Genomic DNA, 6,874 nt, shown 5'->3' on the forward strand with positions numbered 1-6,874 from the left:
CCCTCCGCAAAGCCAGAACATCTTACTATTCATCACTGATTGAAGAAAATAAGAACAACCCCAGGTTTCTCTTCAGCTCTGTAGCCAGGCTGACAAACAGTCAGAGCTCTGTTGAGCCAACAATCCCTTTAATATTAACTAGTAATGACTTCATGAACTTCATCACAAATAAAATTTTAATCATTAGAAAAAAAATTACCAGTAATCATCCCACAGATGTAATATTATCTACAGCTACTTTCAGTACCATTGATGTTAAGTTAGACTCTTTTTCTCCAATTGATCTTTCTGAGTTAACTTCAATAATTACTTCCTCCAAACCATCAACGTGTCTTTTAGACCCCATTCCTACAAAACTGCTCAAAGAAGTCCTGCCATTAATTAATGCTTCAATCTCTAATGATCGGCTATGTACCACAGGCCTTCAAGCTGGCTGTAGTTAAACCTTTACTCAAAAAGCATCTCTAGACCCAGCAGTCTTAGCTAATTATAGGCCAATCTCCAACCTTCCTTTATATCAAACATCCTTGAAAGAGCAGTTGTCAAACAGCTAACAGATCATCTGCAGAGGAATGGTTTATTTGAAGAGTTTCAGTCAGGTTTCAGGGCAGCACGGTGGCACGGTGGTTAGCACTGTTGCCTCACAGCAAGAAGGTCCTGAGTTCAATTCCACCATCAGGCCGGGATCTTTCTGTGTGGAGTTTGCATGTTCTCCCTGTGTTTGCGTGGGTTCCCTCCGGGTACTCCGGCTTCCTCCCACCGTCCAAAGACATGCAGCTTGTGGGGATAGGTTAATTGGATAATCCAAATTGCCACTAGGTGTGAATGTGCGAGTGAATGTGAGTGTGAATGGTTGTCTGTCCTTGTGTGTTGGCCCTGCGACAGACTGGCGACCTGTCCAGGGTGTACCCTGCCTCTCGCCCTATGACAGCTGGGATAGGCTCCCGCAACCCTGAAAAGGATACGCGGAAGCGAATGGATGGATGGACAGTCAGGTTTCAGAGCTCATCACAGCACAGAAACAGCTTTAGTGAAGGTTACAAATGATCTTCTTATGGCCTCTGACAGTGGACTCATCTCTGTGCTTGTCCTGCTAGACCTCACTGCAGCGTTCGATACTGTCGACCATAATATCCTATTAGAGCGATTAGAACATGCTGCAGGTATTACAGGTACTGTGCTGCAGTGGTTTGTATCATATCTATCTAATAGACTCCAGTTTGTGCATGTAAATGGAGAGTCCTCTTCACACACTGAGGTTAATTATGGAGTTCCACAGGGTTCAGTGCTAGGACCAATTCTGTTTACATTATACATGCTTCCCTTAGGCAGCATCATTAGAAGACATAGCATACATTTACACTGCTGTGCAGATGACACCCAGCTCTATCTGTCCATGAAGCCAGATAACACACACCAATGAGTTAAACTGCAGGAATGTCTTAAAGACATAAAGACCTGGATGGCCGCTAACTTTCTGCTTCTTAGTTCAGATAAAACTGAGGTTATTGTACTCGGCCCTGAAAAGCTTAGAAATATGGTATCTAACCAGATTCTTACTCTGGATGGCATTACCTTGGCCTCCAGTAACACTGTGAGGAACCTTGGAGTCATTTTTGACCAGGATATGTCCTTCAACGCACATATTAAACAAATATGTAAGACTGCGTTCTTCCATTTGTGCAACATCTCTAAAGTTAGAAATATCCTGTCTCAGAGTGACGCTGAAAAACTAGTTCGTGCATTTATTACTTCCAGGCTGGACGACTGTAATTCATTATTATCAGGATGTCCAAAAAACTCACTGAAAAGCCTTCAGCTGATCCAAAATGCTGCAGCAAGAGTCCTGACAGGGACTAGAAAGAGAGAGCTTCCTTTGTTTTGGCTTCCTGTTAAATCCAGAATTCAAAATCCTGCTCCTCACATACAAGGTCTTAAATAATCAGGCCCCATCTTATCTTAATGACCTTGTAGTACCATATCACCCTATTAGAGCACTTTGCTCTCGCTCTGCAGGCCTACTTGTTGTTCCTAGAGTATTTAAAAGTAGAATGGGAGGCAGAGCCTTCAGTTTTCAGGCCCCTCTTCTGTGGAACCAGCTTCCAGTTTGGATTCGGGAGACAGACACTATCTCTACTTTCAAGATTAGGCTTCAAACTTTCCTTTTTGCTAAAGCATATAGTTAGGGCTGGACCAGGTGACCCTGAATCCTCCCTTAGTTATGCTGCAATAGACGTAGGCTGCCGGGGATTCCCATGATGCATTGAGTTTTTCCTTTCCAGTCACCTTTCTCACTCACTATGTGTTAACAGACCTCTCTGCATTGAATCATATCTGTTATTAACCTGTCTCTCTTCCGCAGCATGTCTTTATCCTGTCTTCCTTCTCTCACCCCAACCAATCACAGCAGATGGCCCCGCCCCTCCCTGAGCCTGGTTCTGCCAGAGGTTTCTTCCTGTTAAAAGGGAGTTTTTCCTTCCCACTGTTGCCAAAGTGCTGCTCATAGGGGGTCATATGATTGTTGGGTTTTTCTCTGTATGTATTATTGTAGGGTCTACCTTACAATACAAAGAGCCTTGAGGTGACTGTTGTTGTGATTTAGCACTGTATAAATAAAATTGAATTGAATTGAATTTACCCAGGGAAAAGGGTAACATCTCCTGGGTCTGGGGCCTGATTGCCCCCCTGGGGGCGGTGATACCTGGACCTGGGAGTATAGAGTATGTTTGGGGAGTGCATGTCGTGTAAACCCTTTGAGTGTTTACAATATAACACACTTTAAGGCAGCTGTTGTTGTGATTTGGCAATATGTAAATACTGTTTCATTGAATTCACAGTTCACAAAGAGGTGTATGTGCTTTACTTACTCTCCAGCTGTTTCCTGCTTATTCAGAGAGGTCTGTTTGCAGGAATCAATGTTCAGGTGATCAACAGCCTTCTTCCTCCCAAACTTGTCTCTATGCTTCGAATACACTCTGTAACCCAACCCACAGAGCAGGAGATACAGTGTCACCTGATCTTCATGCTGTGTGGGAACATTTACCTGCTCAGGTGTCAGTTTGTATCAGAGCGGAGGCACAGCGGGAGGGCAGCCATTAGGACAAAGACGAAAAAGGAAAAAGACAGTGATCATAATGAAGAGATATTAGGGAGTTTGAGGTCTTATGGTCTTAGTCAAAGTGTAGCTGAGTGTGGACGATGGCATGATGACTGAAGACTGTGAGAAGATCAGTACGTTGGACATAATTTCGAATTTAGGAATCTATTTAGGAATTTATATCTACTCTGTCAGTAACATCTCCAGTTACCTCTCTGTAGCGCTGTCTCTTTATTCCCACAGGTCCTGCTGCTAGTGCTGATAACACATCATCCACCTCAACAGTAAGTGGACAAAATCGAGTGCATGAGAAACGTTGTATTTTCTTCTTCGTTGAAGGCCACCAGGGGTTATGTAACATCCATGCCTTAGACATGAGTTACTGCTTCAGAGTGACTAACAAAGCTACTGTGTTTTAATCTAAAGGTTGTAAATGTAAATAACAAACTATAATCATATACAGTTCACTTGGAAGACACGGCTGTTCAGGCTTTCCTTTATTTAGTTTTAACTATTTACACCATTTTAATCGCTGTTTCTTATTCTGTATTTAAAAGCACTTTGTGAATTGTGTTCCTAAGCAGGGCTATATAAATAAACTTTACATTATTTTAAGCCATTTAGATAAGATAAGATAAGATAAGTCTTTATTGTCATTGCACAGTCATACATAGTACAGTAGTACAATGAAATTGGAAAAACTGTCCTACGTCGGCACTACATATAACACAACACGACACGATATGACACATCACAACGTAACAAACAACACAACACAGTATATTAACTTAGTATAAAAAAGAAGAATAAGTGTATGTGTATTGCACACTGTTATTATTGCACATTAATTATTATTGCACCTTGTTATAAATATAAAAATTATTGTTATCGTTTTAAACATTGTTACCTCCCCCTAAAAAGTCCAGGGAGGTATCCAGTCAGGTCAGCTATTTACATTGATCAGGGCTATTGCCCTGTTGTAAAAGCTGTCCTTGAGTCTATTTGTTCGGGACCTCAGCAGCCTGAACCTCCTGCCAGACGGCAGCAGCTTAAACACCCGGTATCCTGGGTGTGTGCAGTCCCGTAGGATGCTGCGTGCCCTCTTGAGACAGCGAGTGCTGTACAGGTCCTTCAGGGAGGGAAGAGGATGTCCAATGATTTTTTGGGCCATGTTGATGACCCTCTGGAGTGTGCTGTGGTTTGAACATATTTTCACTAAAATAATTTCCTGACAGTTTGTTATCGATCTGAACGCTGAATTATAAACATGTTTAGTGATATAAATAAAAATTTAAATTCATATATTCAAAATCTCATTAATCTGCATTCACAAGGCAACAACAACGAGACGTGTTTTTGCAAAGCAAGAAAAATAAAGACATCTGTCATTTTCAGACAATTCTGTTAAAAACAATTCCATTTTATTGATATAGCTCCAAATCACAATAGCAGTCACATCGAGGCGTTTTATATTGTAAGGTAAAGAGCCTAGAATAGTACAGAGAAAACCCCAACAATTAAACAACCCCTATGAGCAAGCACCTGGTGACAGTGGGAAGGAAAAACCTCCCGCAGAGCCAGGCTCAGGGAGGGGCAGCCGTCTGCCACCACTAGTTGGAGGTGAGTGGAGAGACACGGGACAGAAATTAATAAGAGAGACAGAAGTTAGTAATTACTAATGATTAAATGAAAAGCGTTGTGTGAGCTCATAGACAGTAAAAAAGGTGATTGAGTACATCAGGGGAAGCCACCCGGAGGTTGCGTGTCCCCTGCATATTGCAGCGTAACAAAGGAAGGTTTTAGGATCCAGCCCTAAGTATATGCTATATGCTATAAACCAAGCTTTGATTGCTGCCAAAAGCTGAGTAACACGTGTCTTTATCAGGAAGGTGACCAGACACCGCTTTGTTAGTCAGGCTTTTATCTGAAAGTAACAAGAGAGATATTTCATTTCAGGGCTATTTGCCAGAGATTCTCGTAAAACTTGTTGTTAATCTTGTAAAGCTCCAAATTTTACGACCAGACTGTCAATCTTTTCCTTCTCTTAAGGGATTTTTGTGCCAATCTGAAAGTGAAAAGTGAGGATAATAAGGGCAAAAATGTAAATAAATTTAATCCGAAAAAAGAATTGTTTTGGTTATAATCAAACCCCAATCAACTCGGGATAAAGAGCGTTTGACAGATTAATACATTCACCACAACCTGCTCCCTACATCACACTTGTCCCCCGGCATGATGGCTCATCTAATCCCAGCCAATAGAATTTCATCTGTTAATCAGAGGTCTGTTCAAGTAAATTGTCTTGATGCACACTCAATCATCCAGGTAAGGAAATCACAAAAGGTTGATTCAGTTCATCTGGACGTAGCGTTCAGGTGACGTCTTCAGTCTCAGCTGACTGCAGGTTTCCAATCTTATAAACAGTACATTTGCATAATGACTGAACCAGCCCACTGAAGGAACAATGGGCAGTAAGTTCAGTTCCTTCATAATTAGTATGCAAATTCTCATGGACATTGATCAGCAACCAATGATCAATGTCCATGAGAACCATTCACAGAGAAGACACCGTTCCAAAAGCAAACGCACTTGGTTGATGCTGAGAGTGGTGCTGTTGCTGAGGTTGGGGTCATCCTGTAATCTCTTACAACCTACCCCCAACGCTTCAGTGACTGGGATGCAAGTGAAGAGAGATGTAACATCGTACAAGACCATGGTTTCATCTGCCTCCATCTCTCACGTCTCACAAAGTTTTCTCATGATAGTCTTTCTAGTTTGGCAGAATTGTGCACCTACCCATGTCTGCTGGACGTTGTTGTCATTACTAAGTGATGTGAGCGCCATATTACAATAAGTAAGCCAAACGAACAGCACGCAGCAAATAAGTCAAACGTCCTTCGTTGCCTGGTCTTAGACTTTTCTTGCTGAGCTAGATGAGCTTTCTCAGTTCATTCAAACACCTTTTGAAAAGGATGTTTGTTGTTGTTCATCAATGGTCATAAAATTTGCATCTTAATGATCAAGGAACTGACCTCCCAGCTCATTGTTCGTTAGTGGTGCTAATGGTGCAGTCATTGTGCAAATGTACTGTTTATAAGATTGGGGTCAGTCAGCTGAGACTGAAGAAGTCACCTGGATGAGTGACGACTCGTTTCAAGTTCATGTAAATTGTTGACAGGTGGACATAACCACTGGAATTTGCATTTTAAGTTCTCAACATTAGCAATTTGGCAGGGACCGTTTTGTTTGTTTGTTTGTTTGTGCTACAATTTATCATATTTTGATGAGAGGGTGGAGTGTTTTGTTATCTGCCTTGTTTAGCCAGTTTGATTAACAAGCAGCATTCATTACTTATATAGTTTTAACACACACACTTGCATACTTGTTAATCCAGTGTTTAAAACAGTTATAGTGGCCAGTGTCAGCTGACCTGTGGGCCCGAGCAGTCATGTCCATGACTTATAGTTCAATTAGGAAAACAATTCAACTATTTAATCATCAGGCCCAGATGTTGCTGCTAGCCCAAGCTAGTTCTGGTTTACAGCAAATTTGGGTATTTAGACGTTTTAGTTTGACAGTCACACATAACACAAACATTTTTCTAGCAAGTCTTGTGTTGGCTGTAAATGTCACATAGTTTATCAAATAAACTGAACATTGTTATAGTTGTATTGTATCTGATTTGCCCTTTTTGTTTTTCAATCTTACACGTAGGAACCAAAGAAAGACGCACCGGAGCAACCAGGCTCCTCCACGATAGATGTGGTCTCGGTGACA

Source organism: Aulonocara sp. 'chitande type north' Nkhata Bay, linkage group LG16, assembly GCF_057382095.1.
Source record: "Aulonocara sp. 'chitande type north' Nkhata Bay isolate Kocher_YH1m ecotype deep benthic linkage group LG16, A_spYH_male_GT1.1, whole genome shotgun sequence".
NCBI classification, from domain to species: domain Eukaryota; kingdom Metazoa; phylum Chordata; class Actinopteri; order Cichliformes; family Cichlidae; genus Aulonocara; species Aulonocara sp. 'chitande type north' Nkhata Bay.